Genomic DNA, 21,019 nt, shown 5'->3' on the forward strand with positions numbered 1-21,019 from the left:
CTTTCGTCGTAACCAGTTTATCATCACGTCCTCCCAAAGGTTTAATATTATTCATATCAATTAACTCTCTCTGGGGAACGGTGGACCGTCAATCACAATCTTCCATGCCCGACAGACCTTCAAACCGGTTAAATAGAGGAATACCTACATCCAATCTATCAGCAAAAATACCGGGTATAGATGGACGCTGACAACTCCTGTTTTAACATAGGGGTGGGTAAAAGAATGTAAGAGGTAAAGAATTAATGTGGGACACTGAGTTATTAGTGGGCCAGGCGAAAATATGCTCCACGGCTCTTCTATCTCTAAAGTTTAAAACAACACAGTCTCCCTTTACCGATTTAACTTTAGGACCCACCCAATCTACCCGGCGTGCAAAAATAATTTCTGCTGAAACCGACACTGGTAATGGCCTATATTGGTTAAGCCAATAGATACATTTGTGTTTTAGGTCCAGATACTCCTCCTGTTTCCCGTTAGTCAATTTGGGGACACCTGTAAGAACAACAACATAAGGGGTCGATTCAGGCGGAAGATTTAAAAATTGCCTTTGATCTACTGGAACTGCATTTTGAAGGCCCCGGTGCCCTATTGATCCAGTAGTATTGACCTTACTTCCAGACCTGATCCCGGTCCCATCCATCTCACCCGCCAGGCTAGCCTGCACCCCATCGACAGGTTGGCCAGATGATATATTAGAAGATAGCTGAATAACCTGTGGTGGAGGGGCTAACCCTTCGTTTACAAGTGGACCCTCTTGGATACAAGTTGTTGATTTCGGAACACTTATGTTGGCTCTACCTCGCAAATCAGATCTAGTTTGAAGGGAGGCAAGGGCCAATTCAAGGCAAGAGATCCTATTTTCGATACGATCTAATCTATCATAAATCGGTGAGACAGATTTATTTAACATTAGTCTATGCCAGAAATCATCATTCGACTTATTTAGCACATTGTCAGCCGACGCCAGGGGGTTGGGCGGATCTCCGTTCAACGCCTCCCCTTGGTCTCGGCTAACAAGTGCTACAGGTTTACATTTTGGGGGATTGAGTTTGCGGTTTTTTGACGACATTCCCAAATCATTTACCTTCCCCCTTTTCTTTTTAGAGCAAACCCCCTTCGTGGTGGTAGCGAGGGATGACTTGGAAAGACCCTGCTTAGTAACAGAGGTCGATCTAGTTCGGACTGGAGATAGTGGGGTAGGAAGGACTGATGAATTTAGGCTATTAGGGCAACGTGAAGTCCTACTGCTAGGCATGACTTCCTCCTCAGAGATAGGATAACATCTTTGCGTGGTTTCTAATATTTTCTCATTCGAGGATGAAAAACTCCTACTACCTATCATGGAATCAACTGAAATGCCAGGTGTAATTGTAGGCGGGGGATTAGGGGAAATAGCATGTCTAATGGAACCCAATAAGGAGCGTTTTTCGGCAACAATATCCAACGGCAGTCTCCTCTCCGTAAGTTCTATTTCATGAGCTAATAACGAAGACGCTCTTATTAGAAATTTATCTAATGTCCCGGAGACTGAACCCCTAAAGGGAGACTTAAGACCTGGACGTCCCGGGGAGGGGTTCATTATCCCACTACAGTGAAACTATTAAACCAATATAAGTAAACAGGAAATACAGTATCGCGCTGAAGACACCCCCCAATAACCTAAAACAAGCCCAACAATAGGGACAGGGCCCAGCCCGTCCTCTGCCGTCCACGAACGGCCACAAACGGTCCCGCCCTTGTCCTGGGCTTCTCCTGGCGCGCGACCGCGCGCGACCTCGTAGCGGGATGCCTGTTTACACTTATACAATCATCAACAGGGGCGGGAAGAGGAGACAGCTGAGCTGAGTTACGGGGCTGCTGGTCCTCGCAGTCCCGTCCGGTAAGTCCTCTCACAGTCTGCGCACAGTGACAAGGTTCCGCACTCCGCTCCAAGACGTGTGCACAAAAGGAAATATCGGCAAAGTTCAAGGGCACACCAGGCTTCCTCTGACTACGAACGACTCTGTATTCCTCGTGAGTCCACGTCTTTGGAGAGATGCTGAGAATCCATTTACAGCATCTGCGGTGATGACTTGAGGTGAGAAACCTGATTCAGAGGCCTGCTACTGCATGTCATGCTGCTTGCTTCTTCGACTGACTGACGGCTGCGCAGTATGCTGGGGCGGGTGAAAAGTTGGGACACTGATTCACCTCATCAGTCCACCTGACCATCGTGAGGGAACAGATCCATCTTAAGACCTCTCCAGGACAGAGTCAGTCAAAGATTCAAACCCCAAAAGGACTCCCTTAACATGAACAATACTCAAGGAAGGCAACGGAGGAACCAATGGAAGCACTTCCAGATCAGCCCACCAAAATTTCCAACAGAGAGAGAAAGGTTGTGGAGTGACCCTCCCAGGAAATGTCTGCAGCTGCAGACACATCCCTACTCCACATTGGCATAAACTACACCCTTAAACACAGCGAACATCAAACTCAGGCCACAGAAGGAACAACACTCATGCATCCACATCAGTCCTACAAAGAGAACGACAGAGAGAACAACTTGTTAGGAAATCCCCAGGCAAGTTTAGTAGGTACCGCTTCGCTCCAAATTGAATTAATTATTTTAATAGATTAGCGCACCAAATAGAAAACCAGAGTGAGGAGCTGAAAGCCATCACAACAAACCTAAAAGTCGCCTTAGTAGCCATACAGGATGTTAAGACTTACACATTTACCAGGCTAGGTCGCCCCCAAGCACTGCTGCCTCGCTCCTGACTTGCTCTTGACGACCCAGCCGCCGCTGATCTGCCCGACCTCCGGAGCTTCCCGCCGCTGCCTCCCTGCGGCCCCGCCCCCTCCAGCCTATTCGCCACCCCGCTCCCGCCACCCTGCTGCTCCTCCCTCCCGGCTCCTGATTTAAGGGGACCTGTTCCTGTGCCAGGGAGCGACCGCTGAGCCTTTACCAGGCTAGGTCACCCCCAAGCACTGCTGCCTCGCTCCTGACCCGCTCCTGACGACCCAGCCGCCGCTGAGCCGCCCGACGTCTGGAGCTTCCCGCCGCTGCCTCCCTGCTGCCCCGCCCCCCTCCAGTCCATTCGCCACCCCACTCCCGCCACCCTGCTGCTCCTCCCTCCTGGCTCCTGATTTAAGGGGACCTGTTCCTGTGCCAGGGAGCGACCGCTGAGCCTTTACCAGGCTAGGTTGCCCCCAAGCACTGCTGCCTCGCTCCTGACTCGCTCCTGATGACCCAGCCGCCGCTATGCCGCCTGACCTCCGGAGCTTCCGGCCGCTGCCTCCCTGCGGCCTGCCCCCCTCCAGCCCATTCGCCACCCCGCTCCCGCCACCCTGCTGCTCCTCCCTCCCGGCTCCTGATTTATGATGCCCCCAGAGCGACCGCGCAGCGGACGCGCGCAGCGGGTGCGCCTATTGTGCGCCGAAGGCACGGCAAAGGCAAGCCCGTCTGCACCCGTCTGAGCCTGGCCCGCGCCCAGCGCCAGACCCCCTGGCCCCTGCAGATGCCAGCCCACCTACCGGACTTACGCCGCCGCCACCCTCAACGCACTCAACACCGGCCGGATCCCCGGTTGCTACCGAGCAACCCCAAGACGCACCCACGGACCCTTCACCTGCCAATCCTGCAAGTTCTCCTGCATCCGGACCTGCACCGCACCCCCAAAGCCGAGCACCAGCAGCAACCACCTGAAGTGCATCCTGCTCAACACCCGCTCCGTCCACAGACACGCCGTGGAACTCTGGAACCTGCTCGACATCACATCTCCAGACGTCGCCTTCCTCACGGAAACATGGATGAATGCCTCCTCAGCGCCCGACATCGCCATCGCCATCCCGGACGGATACAAGATCACCCGGAGGGACCGCGTCAACCAGACAGGAGGAGGCATCGCCATCGTCCACAAGAACACCATCCGCATCACGACCAACTCCGACGACACCCTCACAGCCGCCAAACATCTTCACTTCCAGATACACACCGACCCCAAGACCACACTCAGAGGCACCCTCATCTACAGGCCCCCAGGACCCCACACACAATTCAGCGAAGACATCGCAGACTTCATCAGCCCACACACCCTCCCCTCCGCTGACTACATCCTCCTAGGGGACCTCAACTTCCACCTGGAGAACAACAACGACAACAACACCACCACCCTGCTGGACAACCTCGCCAACCTCGGACTCAAGCAACTGGTGAACACCCCCACCCACTATGCCGGACACACGCTTGACCCAGTCTTCTCCTCCAGCAAGTACATCTCCTTCAGCCACTCCACCGGAATCCACTGGACGGACCACAGCTGCGTCCACTTCAGCTTCAGAAGGACCACGACTCACCACCACCCGCAACAGGTTCCCCGCAGGAGCTGGAACAAGATCACCACCGACCAGCTGACCACATCACTGAGCCAGAACCCTCCCGCCAGCTCAACGGACCCCAACCAAGCAGCCAACAATCTCACACAGTGGATCACCAAATGCGCTGACGACCTTGCACCGCTGCAAAACCATCCCAGCAGGCCCGGCAGCAAGAAAGCCTCCTGTTTCACCGACGACCTCAAGGACTCCAAGAAGAACTGCCGTACCCTCGAGAAAGCCTGGCGAAAAAACCAGACTACAGACAACATGACCGCCCTCAAGCAGGCCACCCACAAACACCACCAGCTGATCCACACCACCAAGAAGACAGCATTCAAGGAACGACTAGACAACAACGCACACAACAGCAAGGAACTCTTCAGCATCATCAAAGAGCTCTCCAACCCCAGCGCCGGAAACAACAACATCACTCCCTCACAAGACCTCTGCGACTCACTCGCATCGTTCTTCCACAGCAAGATCGCTGACATACACAACAGCTTCGGCGCACAGACCACGCACCCAACCACCGAACTGACGCCCCCCACCACCACCCTCCGCGCCTGGACCCCGGTCAGCACCGAAGACACCATCCACACGATGAACACCATCCACTCCGGATCACCAACCGACCCATGCCCCCACCACGTCTTCAACAAGGTCGACTCCGTCATCGCACCCCAACTCCGGGACATCATCAACTGCTCCTTCAACACTGCCACCTTCCCGGAGAGCTGGAAGCATGCCGAACTCAGCGCCCTACTGAAGAAACCATCAGCAGACCCCACCGACCTCAAGAACTACCGCCCCATCTCGCTCCTCCCATTTCCTGCCAAAGTCATTGAGAAGACCGTCAACAGACAGCTTGCCGCCTTCCTCGAGACGAACGGATCCCTCGACCACTCGCAGTCCGGCTTCCGAGCCAACCACAGCACCGAGACCGCCCTCATCGCAGCCACTGACGACATCCGAGCCCTGCTCGACAACGGGGAAACAGTGGCCCTCATCCTCCTGGACCTCTCCGCAGCATTAGATACTGTCTGCCACCGCACCCTAGTGCAGCGCCTCAGCAACATCAGAATCCAAGAGAAGGCACTAGAGTGGATCATCTCATTCCTCGCCGGAAGAACCCAGAGAGTCCGCCTCCCCCGTTCAGATCCGAGGCCACCGAAGTCATCTGCGGTGTACCACAAGGATCATCACTCAGCCCCACCACGTCTACATGAGCCCCCTCGCAGCCATCGCATGCCAACACAACCTCAACATCATCTCCTACACCGACGACACCCAGCTGATCCTCTCCCTCACCAATGACCCAGCCACCCCCAGAACCAACCTACACGAAGGGATGAAAGACATAGCCGAGTGGATGATGAACAGCCACCTGAAACTGAACTCAGACAAGACGGAAGTCCTCCTCCTTGGATCATCACCCTCTGCCTGGGACGACTCCTGGTGGCCCCCTGCCCTGGGCAGCGCACCCAAACCAACGGACCACGCACGCAACCTGAACTTCATCCTGGACTCCTCCCTCTCGATGACCAGACAAGTCAACGCCGTCTCATCATCATGTTTCAACATCCTACGCATGCTCCGAAAGATCTACCGATGGATCCCCACCAGAACCAGGAAGACGGTCACCCAGGCACTTGTCACCAGCCGACTGGACTACGGAAACACCCTCTACACCGGAACCACAGCCAAACTGCAGAAAAGACTCCAACGCATCCAGAACGCCTCCGCATGACTCATCCTGGACATCCCCCGACACAGCCACATCTCCGGACACCTGAGAGACCTGCACTGGCTCCCCATCAACAAGAGAATCACGTTCCGACTCCTCACCCATGCACACAAGGCCCTCCACGACCTGGGCCCCAGGTACCTCAACAACCGCCTGACCTTCTACACTCCCACCCGCCAGCTACGATCGACCAGCCACGCCCTCGCCGCCGTTCCACGCATTCGAAGAGCCACCATGGGAGGAAGATCCTTCTCCTACCTGGCAGCCAAGACTTGGAACTCCCTCCCCATCCACCTCCGTCTGACCCAAGACCACCTCTCCTTCAGGAAGCAACTCAAGACCTGGCTGTTCGAGCAGTAGCGGACCCCCTTTCCCCAAGCGCCTTGAGACCCTCCGGGTGAGTAGCGCGCTATACAAATTTCTTGATTGATTGATTGATTGATTGAAATAGCATGTGCTGCCTCCACCTCTCAAGATTCGCCCCCCCCCACTCACCCCCACATGAAACCCATTGTCCCAAGAGATCCCTAAGGCAACTATCCACGACAGTCATCAGAGCCCTGCTCAATCCCATGAGGAAACCGTGCAGCCCTCTCCACTATCCACTACAAAATATCTCCTGTTACCAGCACTAACACGGGTATGCAAAGCAAAGAGTGCAAACCATGAGAGCCTGATTTTGATACCACTCATCCCAAACTTTGAGTCCACATGCCCTACCAAGTCAACACCGAAATGCATGTTACTCATCTGCAGATCAGCAGTCACACATGCTTCAGACATTGCCAAAACTATCCATCATTATGACTTGAAAATGTCATTCCTGACTGAAACATGGTTAAATCAATCCTCCTCAACATTGCTGGATATCCTAGTACCAATAAACACAATCATACATTTTGATCATCCTCAGTCCCAAGGGTGAGGTTTTGCAGTGATTCACAAAAACTCCCTACACATCAGTACCTTCGCACTGGACAGTCTCACATTCTATGAATGCTTGGGGGTAGAAATCATCATACCAGGCAGAGCAGTAGGAATTATTCACCTCATGTAGTATTCTACTGGAGACAGCAAGTTGTTCACTGAACACATTATGAAAACAATTACAGTTCACACTATGCTATACCCGAATTCCATTTTTCTTGAAGATTGTAACCTACACTGGCTAAATGAGGATGACAAATCTCTCCACTCTACAAAAGTTCCTCACCAACCAAAATCTGACACAAGCCTGCACTAGCTCGACAAATACCAAAGGAGCCACACTCGATCAAATCATATCCGGGAAAGAGTGCTGAGCATCGACTGTATCATACCTAATGACTAGTCAGGCCATCACTCAATCTCATTCCACATAACAGCACACAAACAGAGAGCTAAAGAACAAAGGATCAAACCCAAACGCTGGGTAAGAGATACCAGAAACATGAATAGAGAGGACCTACTATCCATATGCCAGAGGAACCGCATGCCCACATACGAATGTCGAACATACTCAAATTAACAGAGCACTACAAACAAATAATGACAAATATAATGGAGGAAGTAGCCCCACTCAGCCTCAAAAGACCAAAAATTAAATCTTCGCAGCCCTGGAACAACCAAAATCTAAACACTAAAAGGTGGAGTCTAAAGCTTTCAGAACAACAATTAAAACACTAACCCTTGACATACCATCTAATAAAATTATGAGAATAAAGAATCACCTACAAAAAGCCCATTTGCAATGCCAAAGCACCATATTTCAGATCTTAATTTGATAACACAAGAAACTGACCAGGTATACTTTTCAAAATAATCAATTAAACAACGGAGACAATTAAAACAGTCAGCAAAATCTCAACGAAAAACTGTGATGCTTTCTCAACCATTTTTTAAGAGAAAATATTAGAAATTGAAAACTGCATCACCAGTGATAGAGAAAGTTGCAAACATCAACACTCTCCTCTCCCAAAGGAAATCTGCATCCTCCAAGAATGCCCATATTAACATCCATCCCCCAAGACCAAAAATCAGGTTTTCTGGAGTGAATTCAAAACTCTCAGAGAAGAAGAGAATTACAGGAATGTTACTTGGCATACCGATACTCCGCAGGTATTTACTTCGTAGTTTTTAATTCGCAAATACCATTACTATGCATGATTTTAGTGCGCATGCTTTTACTTTGCAAATATATACAAATATATTTAAAATGCTTTTACTTCGCAGTTAATTATTACACATACCGTTAAAACACGTTATTGGTACTTTAAAACAAAAAATTAATCGTAATAGTAACCTGTCCCCTGGAATGCACCCTGAACCCTAAACATACCCCCTACATCCCAAAACCCTAACCCACCCTGACCCCTAAAATTACCCCAGCACCCCAAAAACTAAATGCACCCTGAACCCCCAATATACCCCAGCTCCCCAAAAACTTAAATGCACCCTGAACCCTAAAAATACCCCCTACACCCCAAAACCCTATCCCACCTTGACCCCTAAAAATACCCCTGTACCCCAAAACCTAAATGCACCCTGAACCGCAAAAATACCCCAGCACCGCAAAACCTTAAATGCACCCTGAGCCCCTGAAATACCCCATGCACAACAAAACCCTAACCCACCCTGACCCCTAAAGATACCTCAGAACCCCAAAACCAAAATGCACCCTGAACCCTAAAAATACCCCCTACACCCCAAAACCCTAACCCACCCAGACCCTTAAAAATAACCCTGTACCCCAAAACCTAGACACCCCCTGAAACCCAAAAATACCCAAGCGCCCCAAAACCTTAAACGCACCCTGAACCCTCAAAATACCCCATGCACAACAAAACCCTAACCCACCCGGACCCCTAAAAATACCCCAGTACCCCAAAACCTAAATGCACCCTGAACCCTAAAATTACCCCTACACCCCAAAACCCTAACCAACCCTGACCCCTTTAATTGCCCCAGCACCGAAACACCTAAACACACCCTTAACCCCAAAAAAACCCAAGCACCCCAAAACCTTAAATGCACCCTGAACCCCAAAAATACCTCCTACACCCCAAAACCCTAGCCCACACTTACCCTTAAAATGCCCCTGTACCCCAAACCCTAAATGCACCCTGAACACCCAAAATACCCCAGAACCCCAGAACCTTAAACACACCCTGAATGCTCAAAATACCCATGCACCCCAAAACCCTAAACCACCCTGACCCCTAAAAATACGCCAGTACCCCAAAACCAAAACGCACCCTTAACCCTAAAATTACCCCCTACACCCCAAAACCCTAACCAACCCTGACCCCTAAAATTACTCCAGAACCCCAAAACCTTAAATGCACCCTTAACCCTAAAAATACCCCCTACACCCCAAAACCCTAACCCACCCTGACCCCTACAAATACCCCTGTAACCCAAAACATCAATTTGCACAGTAACTCCATTATGCATAGTAAAAACATGCTAAGTAATGGAACATGTGTAGTAAATGCATGCTAAGTAATGGCATCTGCGAACTAAAATATGCGTAGTAATGGTAATAAGAAGTAATGACAGCGTAGTAATGGTAGAATACCGAATGACAGGATCATAGCTTCTATCACACCAACCTCACATTTCGATGACCTAAACCACTAAACAAGAGGCAAGAGGGTATTTCGAAGGACAATGCCAAAGGAAAACAAATTATTAATTTAATTTTCCCTCGCCATCGTCCCTCGAAATACCCCGTTAAGCGGCCCTACTGCCTCACCATTGTTACCTACATGGACCGCCGCTGATGAACACATTGTTAATCCAAAGCACAATCCCAGATTGTCTGAAGACTGGGTAAGTAACACCCCTCCAAACATTGGTGCAAACCCAGCTGATCTGAGCAATTTTCCTCACAAAATTGTTGGAAAAATATTTCCAAAATCAACTCTGTCTGCACATTGAACTGTTCAACTTGCTTGACAAGTTCTAATAAGGATTCAGACCAAGTCACAGTTAAGAAGAAGCCATCTTAAACATCTTAGATGATGCCCTAAAAATGCTAGACCATAACGAGTCGTGCGTACTCATCCTCCTCAACATTTCCTCAGAGTTCGACATTGTCAATCAGAACAATCTGTTAGAACTACTAGAAAGTAGACTGGGGCTATCAGGACCTGTCCTTGATTGGTCCACATTTTGTTCACAAAACCACTCACAGCCATTCAAATTGGGTAGCTCACTATCAAAGTGTCCTCGGTGAAACTTGGAGTCCCACAGTGGTCTACCATTTCCCCCATATTCTTCAACCTTCACATGGAAATAGAACCAATGATGCAAATCCTAAAACAAGCAAACCTTTTTTCCACATGTATGCTGATGATACATAGATGTACTTAAAGTTATTCACACTTAAACATATGATCCGACTAAGCGACATTTTAGTTGAAACCCAAACCTGGGTGTCCGGAAATCACCACAAGCTGAACTCCATTAAAACAGAATTCCTCCCATCTCCCTTTCCACCAGCTCCCCACCCATTCCACAATGGATCAACCACTTATATGCCCTCAATTACAGCCATATACTCGTAGAATATAATAAATCCCTTGGGATATCCCTAAAGAAAACATCAACATGTAAGCCAATGTCAGAGCCCCAAAGCACAGTACTTTCTTTTAGCTCAGCCTCCTGAATATGGTAAACCCTTTTGTGCCAAAACCAAACTTGAAGATAGCAGTACAATCTATTGTTTTCTCCAGCCCTGAATATGGCTGTCCGACCTTAACAGGACTTCATAAGTCAAGAATGACACCACTCAAGGCAACCCTAAATGCAACAGCGAGACTGGAAACTGGCATGAGACATTTGAACCACATTGCTCCTTCTCTAAAGTGTCTCAACTGGCTCCCACTCAAAGCTAAGTCCCAGCTGAAAATTGCTTGTCTAGCACACAAAGCCCTGTGGTACTGTGAACCAAGGTAAACACAAGGAGATGATCGACGGAGTGCTGAATCTTTTCCCTTTTCCCTGTACCCTGCCAACTTGTGTTTGTTTTACTGTGAACCAAGGTACCTAGCTGTAAAGATCAAAATATCAGGGGGGACACACCCCGTGAGCAGCTCAAAATCTCTCTGACTGGAACCTCCCAGATTTTGAAAACAGTAGACAGAGACATGCTCTTTCTCTGCATCTATCCCAAATATATTGAACTCTCCCACCAGAAATCCAGTTGAACTCGTCAACCTCCATTTTCAAACAAGAGGTTAAAATGATTCTAGTAAACAAATTCCTACCATAACAATAAGTACCAGAGGTGTCCTCTTACAGAAAGACTTCTTGGATGACAATCTTGCGTAAACGGTGACTACAAGATTAGCGAGGGCACCCTCCACCCAGTGGAACAATCAAAGATAACCTGGTTGCATTAGCATCAAATCACCACTGGCCTCAAAAGAGAGCCAGAGTAGAATGCTATGATGGCTCCTGACCGAGACAAGGGTTCTTGAGAATATTTATAATGTAATGACCTATGGTTATGTTTATGTTTTTGCTTCTGATACACTTCGGTCCTGATTGTGCTTCATAGAACTCTTTGAAGTTATAAATACATATAACAATACCCGCCAGCAACACTAAATGGAATACCGCAGTATAAAACAATAGAAATGTTATTATCAATAAGGCAGGCCAACTAGCTTTGTCAAGGTGTCACCAAATCAATAAAAGTAGGGAACATGGTACATTTCACCACTGTAACCCCACTGAAATCAAAGGGAAGAATCAATATGCACTATATGTTAAAAACCACCATTGAAGTCAACAGGGATAGTTCCATCATTCAATGTCATCGTTGATCATGCAATGTGCTATTTCCATGGGGCAGGGGAGAGCTGTTTCCTCCTCTGGGAGTCGGCTCTGATGCATATCAGAGGTGATTCAGCCTTAGAAGCTTACTGCATGAATGTGCCACTTCACTAGCCTGCTTGAGAGAAGGGAGATATGATCTCCTTCCAGCCCAAGTCTTTATTCCTGACTCCTGTGAGTGATCACACTGCCTGTCAGGAGGTAAGAATCCTGTCTTGGAGGCAGCAAATATGGGAAGCATTGGCTTAGCAGCCAGAGCACGGAGAAGCTGGGGCAACCACCAAGGTAGCCACCTGGGTGCATGCCATAATAGCCCTCAACACGAGATTTGTGTCAGGGGCGGGAAGGCACATTTTTGATACCAAACAAGACATATTTTGGTAGACCCATAATGGAGTTGCTAACCTCGGATTTGCCTGGGTGGCAGCCCATGTTATCATCTGGACTGTAGATCACTTATAGTGTTCCTTAATTTAAAAAGCATGATAGGGTCATATAAGCTTGCACATACATGTCCACACCTTTGATATATTACACCCTGCCTCCAGGGCATTAGGAAGCCTTCCTGAGGGGTGACTGGCATATATCAGAGATAGTGCATTGACTTTGCTACAGAAGTGGAAGAAAAAGTTGAATTCAAGCACTTTGCACAGTTCCTGCACTCTGCAATGGCAGGCCTGTTGTCAGTATTTTATTTGGGTCACTCAGGATGGCACAAAAAGTGCTGCAAGCGATAGGGACCACTTCACCACGCATGCCCTGGGTACCACTGGTACCAAATACTAGGGTTTTATTATGGGGGTCCTTGTCATTTGGGTTTGCCAATTCAGTAATAACAGTTTTAGGGAAAGAGCACTGGCACTGATGCATGGTTAACAGGATTCAGTGAACTGCCAGAGTCAAAAATAAGCATCTAGTAGTCCCAGTGGGGAATAAAAGTGGGTGCACACCTGCAAAAGGACTTGTTTTCTCACATGACCCATCAGGGCAAATCACAAAAGTCACTAAATTAAATTGAGTCCCTGGTATCTATGGCACAGAGAAGAGATCTTTAACTTTGTGTATTTTTGTAGTGCCAAAACAGTAATAATGTAAAAACATCAAACAATAAAAATCCCAAATCAAATTAGAAAAATAGAGTACATTTTAATAAATAAAATGCCCCAAAAAATATTAAAAAATCATATAAGGGGAAATAGAGATATGAGTTTTTGAAGTTTTATGTGAAAATGGCAACAAAAAGCAATGCCAATGGTAGTCCAAGGTCATGGTAGACCTAGTTGAACTTTGAGGCCAACTGTGATGTCACCGAGGTCAAGCTACCAACCTGTACGTCTTGGTCTAGATTTTTATCCCCAAACATGGTTTGAAAAATGGAAGGCAGAATCTCTCAGCATGGCAAGGCTACAAGCTATATGCAGGAATTTCTCACTGAAGTCAGACAGGTCTTGAGTGAGAACCTTCTGAAGTGGTTGATTTTGGTGGGAAAAGCTGAGAGCAGGAAAAGTGAAACTTAATATCTGGGGTCATTGTTATATCATGTCAGTCATACACGTTTGGCGCCTTCGCCCAGTACAAATTTCTGCCATGGCACTTAGTCACTGATATTGAGCTTGGATTCTTTTAATGGTTCAAGGCGGAAAGCTGTGTTCGCTGAGGATTCCATAGGGCCAGACACCTTCTTGCCAAGAGCCTGGTGAAAGAGATTTTCTGCTGCAGAGATAAGCGGGACAGATCTCTTTCTTCAGCAACTAGCACAGCTGATCTACTCTAGTGGTTGGTCCTGGTTCTTCAGTGGCTGCAAGTATGAATTTTTTAAAGTCCCAAAACTTTGCAGTGGTAATCCCTTTTTTCCTCAGCTCTTCAACCAAGACTTCCAGACTTTATGGGGGCTATCATTACTTCAGGGCTTGGTTCTGAAAAGGCCTTTTACTGGACCCAGTGCAGGTCTGGCAGCTACTGGGCACCTGGTCATTGAGGAAAAAGTACGCTTTTTAGAGGTCAGCTGACTGTCTCTAAGAATACTTTTTGTCATGGTACAAAAGGGAGCAGATCCAGTTCTTCAGTGCCTCTCCCAAGTTACAGCAAGCAGGGTGCAATCCTCTTCTGATCTTCTGCACCTCCAGAAATATTTCTGAGGGGGGTTCCTTGACATATCACATTAATGATTAGAACTAGCTTGTAGATAGTGGGGAATCCTGGCTCCCCCTAAAAAATGGGTAAATGATACCAGGGGTTACCTTACCCACTTTTTCAGCAGTTACTGTTTGCCCTACTGAAAAAAATCCAACAGTGCACCTCCTTCCTAAAATCCAAGATGGGGAACCCAGTTGTGTGGATAGGTGGATGAGCCTCCTGGGTAAATATGCAGGGCAGGATTCAATTCAATTCAATTCAAAATATCTTTATTCGGATATAAAAAAATCCAAGAAAAGAACAAAAATGGATACATATAGTACAACATAATATTGCATACAAAAACACATGTTAAAATTCATCAAGACTGGGAGAAAAATGCCGAATTAAGGCGGATCTAAATCTCTTATTCATAATCTTACAAACTAGTTTTTGCAGAGCGACTAGCTAGCTCTACAGTCATCAAATATTCATTAATAAAGTGCAGGGTGCAGGAACTATATAATACAAGAAAGAAAAACAGTAACCAAGTTAAAATGTGCGATCATAGAGGCTTAAAACACATGTATTAAAAATGCTAACATTAAAATACCCTGTGACTTCCCTGGTACGATAAATCATCCAATGCGTCATTTACATACTTTTATGGCATTTTTACTGTTTTCTGCGTGGTGCGGAACTAATAACATGAGGCGATACGCCATCTCCTTTATACTGACAACGAGGTAACTTATATCTCACATCTCGATTTCCTCGATTTTACAGCAAGTCTTAAAAAATTCACAGTACAAAACAGTGTAAGAGGTTCCGCAGAAAGTTTTAAATATAACAGAGCTACCCTGACGTGGGTGAATTTATTCGCTTTTAGGATGCGTTTTAAAAAAATATTCCGCGGGAAATCATATAGGGGACAAAAGAATACAAAGTGAAGAGTGTCCTGTGGAGATACCAGATCGCAGCCACAGGGACCCTTTGAACCGATATCTTTTGTGAATCCCGCGGGGACAGCTAAAATGTGGTGTAAAAGGTCCAGTCTAAATCTGGTCATTAAAAATCTGTCATTTTTGTTATAGATTTGCGCCAAATAAGGTTCCATACCAGCAACGGATTTAGTAAGTATATGTGCACGCACTGAAGCTTTCATTAATTCACTATCTTCTCTATGGCAAGCCACCCGCCTCAAGTATTCTGCTTTTATGAGTGTTTTTAATTGGGGCGTCATAGAGGAGGGTTCATCAAAACATCTTGCATAGCCCAGCCACTTCAGTTTATCCTTCACGAATTTTAGCCATGGAATCTTGTGGCTTTTTTCCCTTCTGATACAGTCTATAATTATATCTCTGCTGAAGCTAGCGTCAGGATTGGTCCAAATTTTAATCCAACACATTACTGGTTTTAGGCTTATTCTATCAGAGATGTAAGGGAGCCCTAACTCTTCATGTAAGATAAATGCCGGGATACTTTGTGGTACTTGCAAAATCCTTCTCAGAAACTTATTTTCCTCCAATTGAATCGTAGAGGTGTTTCTGGTACCCCAGACCTCGCTCCCATACATAATCTTAGAACAACAGATTGAATTATATAAATTCAATAATTCGTTCGGTGACCAGGGCAGGATTCATTCTGGCACGATGCTCCTGCAACCCCAACCGGAAGCACTAATCTCCGCAATCACGCGAAATATCGCGAGATCGCGGAGATTTTGTGCCGTTTCGCGATATTTTGCGAAAGGCACTTTCGCTAATTCCACCCACCCCTAATTAAAATACATCTTTTAGTGAAGTTTATTTTTATATTCTGTGTTTGAAAATACCACTTTTAGACAGTAGGTATTTTCCTGCCTAAACCTTCCAGTGTGATCTGCTGTTATGTGTATTGGCTGTCTGGTTTTGGAGTGACAGGGCTGGGGAATTCCAGGAGACAGGGTGAGGTGTCCCAGTGGTGTATAGAGAGATCTGCATCTAGATGGGTGGAAGGAGTTGCACCTGGGACCTGAATAGGGCTTGGCCTTCCCTCCACAATGCTGGCTCCACCTCCTACTGTGCGTCTGATGGCAGACCCCCTCTTTCTGAAAGGAAGGATGCAGTCTGGTAAACAAAGTGCTCCAGGACTGGGCAGAACTGGTTCTGTCTGGGTTCATTGACTTGTAGCTTTTGAGAACAAAGACTTTTGGGGTATAAATATCTGTGCTGAAACCCCTACAATTTGTATTGCTCTTGGACAACAAGAAGAACCTCTGTCCGTGTAACTGAAGGAATCTGTAGGACATGACTGTCCCTGTGCTTGTGCTGTTTCTTGGACTGGCCTGCAGTGGTTACTACTGGACTTGGAAGAAGAGGAAAAGGACTTTGAAGGAATTTTTATTTGATCTTGCTACAGCAATCACCCAAGGGCTAGAAGAGAGCTAGCTTCCTGCTGGAGTCTGAGGCACATCAGACTCCACCACCAGCCTCCTGTTTCCTCCCAGCGAGGATTTCTATCTGCAGGTGGGGGTCCTGTGAGTTTCAGGGCCTCTAGTTCTACTGTGGAGAAGAGAGTGCTCAGAATCGTCGCTAACGCCCGTTTGCAAGCCGCCGCAGCTGAAGCGCGTCCGAAAAATCCACGCGCTGCTGCCGCTGAGTGCTCGCTACCGGAGATCATCGCATCACATGTCTGCGGGCTGGCAAATGCTCGCTGACCTCAAGATTATCGCATCACCTGTTTGCGGGCTGCCAAAGGCTCGCTAACCAGAGATCATCGCATCACATGTCTGCGGGCTGCCAAATGCTCGCTGACCTCAAGATTATTGCATCACTTGTTTGCGGGCTGCCAAAGGCTCGCTAACCAGAGATCATCGCATCGAGTTCATCGGTTCACGACATCGCAGCGCAGACGCCGAGCGTCCGCCATTTTCATCGCATCGCATCAGGATCATCGCTCCCTCGCAGAGCGCCATTTCTTTTCAACGCAACAAGATCGCACACGCAACAGGCTCAGCGCATCATCCTCCCTTCGTGGCAAGGATTTTAACGCATCGCCGGCTGAGCGTGTAGAAGTTTGTCCCTTTGTCCTGCACACAGACCAGCGCATCATCCTCCCTTGCGGCAAGGATTCAACGCATCGCTGGTCACACATGAGGAAAATCATCACTACAACTCCTTAGCGACATTTTGGTTGCTTTGCAACAGAATCCAGGTATTTTGTGAGTAAAAGGGTCGCAGAGACCACTGCCTTGAACTGAACTCCTATTTGCACACTTTGAACTATTTTTGCAGCATTTTAAGAGTAACCCTATTTTCCTAGTATTGTAGATTTCTACTGTTATTGGTCTTGTGTTAAGTCTATATATAAAGATACTTATTTTGTATAGCCACTTGTGTGGTGTCCCTTTGTAGTGTTCTTCACTGTGTTATTGTGTATGGTCATAAATGCTTCACACACTGCCTCTGAGATAAGCCTAGCTGCTCGTGCTACGTTACCACAGGGTTAAGCAGGGGTTATCAAAGGGTGTAGCCTGCTTACTCTGACTTAGGAAGAAGGGTCCCTACTTGGACAGTGGCCAGCCATTGCGAACTAGAGACCCCATTTCTAACAGTCACAATATCATAGACTAGCCTTTTTGATACCTGGGCACTTGGTCCAATCCTATTGTCCCTGACATTGGTAATATTGATAACATCGATGCCAATGTTTATAATGTTACACTCACACATACGAGCAAAATCACAACACTAATATCAAACTTGTCTGTCACGAACTCTCCATCAACCCTGACTCAGAAATACATGGTCAGGCAGGCTCTGCAACCTACGCCTTAGGTTGCTGATTGACAGGTCACAGGTGGGGTGGCACACAGCCGGCAGACTAACGCATGAACAAAAAACTCAGGTCAATCACCCAAATAAGCTCAGTGTCATCACATTGGTCCAGGGAGATTGTCCCCAATACAGCACACATTGCAAGATGGGTGCCCGCATTCCCAAAACATCATAAAGTCAGATGCCTCACGAAGTTAGGAACACAAAGCCTAACAGGACACACCCCACACAGCACACGCAGTAATCACGTGCCCCCTCATGCCGGACAACTGTACATGTTACTGACTGACCGCCATTGTGTTCACGCAAGGTCGAGGCCCATCTGCATTTGTTATCAAGGGCCTTATTAATGACTCCACAGACAAAGCCGGCATTCCTTTACCAAACAAAATAGTCAAAAGTACTTTATGACATCCAAATAACTTTATAAAGGTTCATTCAGATTGATTTTACTTTGAGACAGTCCTCAGATCCGCTTCTGTAACTGTGCTCCCGGCCAAAGTGTTTGTAAATTAAACCAACTGTTCCTGTTTTGCCAAATGCCTCTTGTTGTTTTGTTTCTTCAAGGTAAATTCATATTTGATCCACAATATTATGAAGCTATAAAACGCATTCTGCCTTTATTGACATAACCAGATGAAAGTACACTTAGTTTTGTTGCCCAGAAAAAAAAACCAATACCTAACTTAAAAGCTGCTTGAAACGTTTCACTATAGTGTTGCTGATTCAAGGGCACACAGTTCCAACCTGCTAACTCTTCCCATTGCCAAGATATGCCGCACAACCTGATTTCATCTGCAATAGCATATGAAAGTACATTGAGGGCTTCTGGCAAAGAAAAAACAACCCATTTAATTTTAAGTCTTATCATGATGTTTTGCACTAGCATTGTTGATTCTGAGGTTCTTGGTTCGCTGCAGAGATCTTGTCATTATCAGATTTTGAAGTTGAAATAAGTTAAGTCCTGCCCATAGTAACTTTTCATAGCCCTGTTTCTGACTAGAAGGCCTGACAGCTGGTTCAATCAACAGGGTTTAGCAGCGTAAGTCTGCCCTTTCGGTAAGCAGCATTTTCCTCATGTGTAGTATTGTCTATTTTTCTATTGTATTGAATTATATTGTTGTGTGTTGTATTGTGCTGTATATTAGCATTTGTATAGCATTTACATCTTGTGTGGATTGCTGATGCGCCCAGCCACACTGACAGAATCCTACACTAAGGAGGTTATTCTCAAGAATGTGCGATAATCATTGCCAAAATAGGTTAACGCAAAGTTTCATATCGCCGTCTATCATGGGAAAATAACTCCATGTTAATGTCCTATTCACAACACGGCGGTAACATGCGATCGATTTCTGATAACGCGTCAAATTTCCACAATAAGAATCACCGGGACGGTGTTAAAAATCTAAACCTGAACGTGAAAAAAGCTGCAATGGGCCCAACAGCGATAAAAATACAGCGATAAGCAGCGCCACAAGTCAGGCGGGAACAAATCACTATAAAAACGGCAGCAAAATACACAAAAAAAACACATACAACTGCGAAGCACCATGGAGGTAGCCGGAGCAAGCACAGAGGACAACCAGAACCCCACAAGCCCCATGGAGTACCAGCCTGGGACCATTATTGGGGAGACGGTGGCAGGAGTTGGGGGACCAGACAAAGCACAGCAGGACCTGAGCCAACAGCAACAGGGTGAGTAACGACCAGGGACTTGTGGGACGAGGGAGATGGGCACAATGGCACACATGCACAATTAAGTATAGCACATCTGCGGACAAACCATGCCCAAGAGTCACAACTCTGACCAAGAGCCCAATTTACCCAAGTCTGCAAGATCACAGCACTGTATAAGCACATAAGTGAAAGGCACACCACCTGAAAGGGATAAGGGCCTGCAAAATCAGAGCTGAAGGGGCATCCCAACCACAATGCAGCACACACACATAAGAATCCAAGCACCTCAATATTGTCAACAATGTGGTACAAACTGCAACACTTTCAAAACAGAACAGAGGATACAACTGCTGATGCTTGTGTGCAGAAAATGGCCATTCACATTTGGCATAACAGGAAACTGTGAGAGGAAGATATACAAGTACAATCTCACATCCCTGATGGTGTAGAAATGTCAACTGTCCCGCATCAAATAGGCATCTCCTCACAAAGAGTCACAATGTACATTGTCATGCAGTCTGTTAGTAAACATTTACAATGTGTGAACATACATGTGAACACAATGTCAATATGCATCACCCCTTCACATTGCAGAGGGACAATCAACACCCCCTGCAGAGCAGACCCAACAACACCGCACTGATGATGAAGAGGACCTCCCCAACATCGACACCAACGCCCTCCAACTGCTCATGGACAGCTCTGGCACTCTACCCCCAGGAGCAGGGCAGCCCAGCTGCAACCAGGAGCCCCTACCCTCTGCACAGACCACACAGCAGGAAGCACCCACCACCACGGCTGTCTCCCAGGACCCCCACGACCAACATGGCATTCCAACACCGTGTGTTAGGGTGCCAGGAGAAGATGGCTGATCAGGTGCTGGTGGGGTTCGACCTCATGGCAGCCAAACTAGATGCCATATGTGGGTGTCTAAGTCGCATCAGGGACCACTCACAGTCCCTAATGGACACCCACAGTCTGCTCCATGCTCTCCAACAATCCATGGCTGACATCGCTGGAGTCATGACTCTGAGCCAAGAACATCGGTCTAGTCAGAGTGGCTCCAGCGATGTCAGCCGGGAGTTGGGACACATAAGGAGAATGATGGAGAGCTTGGAGCGGATGCAGGCGGAAACAATCTTTGCCACGGCTGCACACCAGCGAGATGTAGCTGGGATCTTCCATGCTCTGCAGATCCTTTTCATGGCATTGCCACAATAAAGCCTGGTGTGGATGAATGCTGCTGCTCCCACTCAATCCACATCTCCACTCCCTGAAGTGTCAGTGCCACACAGTGCGGCAGACATTCCACCTCCGGCACACAGTGATGCAGGCAGAACACCACCACCAACATGTGCAGCACCTGACACATCAGAGGACGATGATGATGATGAATCCGGCTTTGTGCTCAGAATGAAGTGGTAGCATTTATCTCCGCCATATGCCCCGTTTCAGCTTGGTTCCGCACTCTGCTTCAGGC

The sequence above is a fragment of the Triturus cristatus genome, chromosome 8, assembly GCF_964204655.1.
Source record: "Triturus cristatus chromosome 8, aTriCri1.1, whole genome shotgun sequence".
NCBI lineage: Eukaryota > Metazoa > Chordata > Amphibia > Caudata > Salamandridae > Triturus > Triturus cristatus.